Genomic DNA, 2500 nt, shown 5'->3' with positions numbered 1-2500 from the left:
AGAAACACAGGAAACAGGAGCAGGGAAAAAAAAAAAAAAAAAAAAAGTAGACAAAAGGGGGAAAAGAAAAGAAAGCAAAACTCCATATACACCATTCCCTGTTCGTGTACTGTCTGTTGCCTCCCAGTTGGAGAGCCTGAGGCGCAGTACTCGACACAAGCGGATATTACATGTGAGTGCGGGGGTCTTAAAAGTGACATTGAAGGACACCCTCCGATATGGAGCGCAATGATGAGCCCAGAGATCTGAGAGTACGGCACATGGGTGAAGAGAAATGATTAAACCACAAAACGAGGTCACCCTTTGGTGTGTGTTCTTTCTTACTCTGAGGTCTACACCACTGGGTGCAATGTATTGAACTACCATGTAGTTTTCAGGCTAAAAATAATACCCGCAAAATAATACCTGCACATAATGTATTTTCACAGAACACAGATACAGCAGCTAAACATGATTGCACTTCGGATTACTTATGAATCACTGTGCCATGATGCACTTTTATTTTATTTCTTTCAATTTGATGATTATAATTAAGTCATAGGCACAGTGACAGTGAGACATATGTGAACGACTGCCTGCTTTATGTTGCAGAGGCAGACATTATCATAGGAGCTTCAGTTGTTTTAAAATAACACACTCATAGAATGATATTACAGATACACACATGCAAGGCTGGATTTGATCGCAGTCTCTGAGCTACGGAGAAACAAAGCGGTCTATGAATAGCGCGCGCTCACTCACGTCCCTGAATGTGATCAAACCGGCAGCCTTTTATTACGGAAACTCATTTCTCTTTCATCCATAATTAAAAAACGCAAACTGTTTGTCTCTGTTTTCATCTAGTCCAACACCCACTAACTGCTCATCTCATCATTCTATGGCTGAGATTAAAATATAGATACGAGTCTCTGTCTGTGTGTGTGTGTGTGTGTGTGTGTGTGTGTGTGTGTGTGTGTGTGTGTGTGTGTGTGTGTGTGTGTGTGTGTGTGTGTGTGTGTGTGTGTGTGTGTGTGTGTGTGAATATCTTATGCATGCTTGATCTCGGTGTGCACTGCACACCAATCCAGACGCTGCCCTATTTCTGCCCCTTTATACAATTCCACCCTGTGAGAGCACGAGGAGAGGTTGAGGGAGAAAATGGAGAAAAACAGAAAGAAAGAGGGGAAGAGAGAGACAGAGAGAGAGAGAGAGGGGGAAAGTGAAAGAGTGAGAGAGCAGGAGATGTATCGTTGTAATGAACTGGGGCAGATATGACCTCAAACACGTGAAGTAAACAGCTCTGTCTATTTTTCCTACCCTGACCCTCTCACCACAGCCATTTGAAATAAACTGTGTTTAGATGTGTGACCAGGATCCTATAATCATCAGGCACACACAGATTTATCATACACTTCCACATGTCTGGTGCGGGTATGGCTCGTGCAAAAATAAAGAGCGGTACAAAAGCCAGCCAAAGACCGCAAAGCAACATGGCTGCTTGAAAGTCGGAGCAGTTATCTGGTGTCTTCTCTTCTCCTCCCAGTTAATGAAATTTCTCTATTCCCAGGGCTTTCATTAGAAAAAAACACACTCTTTATATCTCCGCTTTCTTACACAGAGATAGGAACGATTAGCACCACTGGGTGCACAGACGACTAAACTGATATTTAAAAGTCGAGCGAGAGTGAGAGAGAGAGAGGGAGGGGGAGAAAGAGGGAGAGAGAGAGAGAGTGAAAGAGAAAGTGGAGAAGAGAAAAATAATACATTTGAGTGGAGCGAGATGGAATCAGCAGAAATCTCTAGAGAATGACAAACAGAACAATTCGGGGCAGCTGGAAACCGCAGCCTTTCCTCAGCATTCGAGTGCAGGCTAATATATCAATACATACACACAATGGTGGATGTCAATAGACACACACAGAGATCGGTAGGGGCACAGAGCATTACAGGATGTCGATGCAGGCTCACATGGATGGGCGAGGCACTTGCAGCCCGAAAGGGTGGTGGGGGGGTCTTCCAGAGAGTCACGGGGCATAAGGCAGGTGCTGGGGGGACTAAAGTTGCCCCTGATGCCCCTCCGCCCCTTGTCATGCCCCTGGGGGAGCATCTGAAGTGTCACATCCAGCCTAGCAGGAGTCAGGGGAGTAGGCTTGACTACACTTTGTTAGTTGCTGAGACTGGTGACAAAGCCTCTATTATTCATTCAGTGAATGTGTATTCATTCGCTCGTTCAAATTCTTGACAGCAATGGACAAGCCTGATCTGAGATCATTCAGAGTTAAAAGCTCCACTAAAACCTTAGCTCTGCTATCTGAGGCAATGTCAAGGAGACTATGCAACGATGGTCAAAGAGCCTGTTTCTGTGTTTACGGCCTTACCAGTATTTTCATACTGAAGAGGGCTAGAGACAACGATACTGTAAAACTCCTGGCTGTAAAGCACAGAGCTCTCTCTCTCTCCATCTCACCTCCAGGTGGGCTTATTGTATAACATCAGTAGGACTGTAACTGAGTCAAATCCT

At 44.8% G+C, this 2500-nt stretch overlaps 1 protein-coding gene across 1 annotated transcript in view; it reads right to left on the bottom strand.

The window, feature by feature from the left end:
• The window catches only part of LOC134067225 (ephrin type-B receptor 1-B), a 190287-nt gene that overhangs the window by 23918 nt on the left and 163869 nt on the right, over positions 1 to 2500 (bottom strand). The gene's annotated exons all lie outside the window — the stretch shown is intronic.

The sequence above is a fragment of the Sardina pilchardus genome, chromosome 2 (assembly GCF_963854185.1).
Source record: "Sardina pilchardus chromosome 2, fSarPil1.1, whole genome shotgun sequence".
NCBI classification, from domain to species: Eukaryota; Metazoa; Chordata; class Actinopteri; order Clupeiformes; family Clupeidae; genus Sardina; species Sardina pilchardus.
This window is presented reverse-complemented; position numbering and strand designations above follow the sequence as displayed.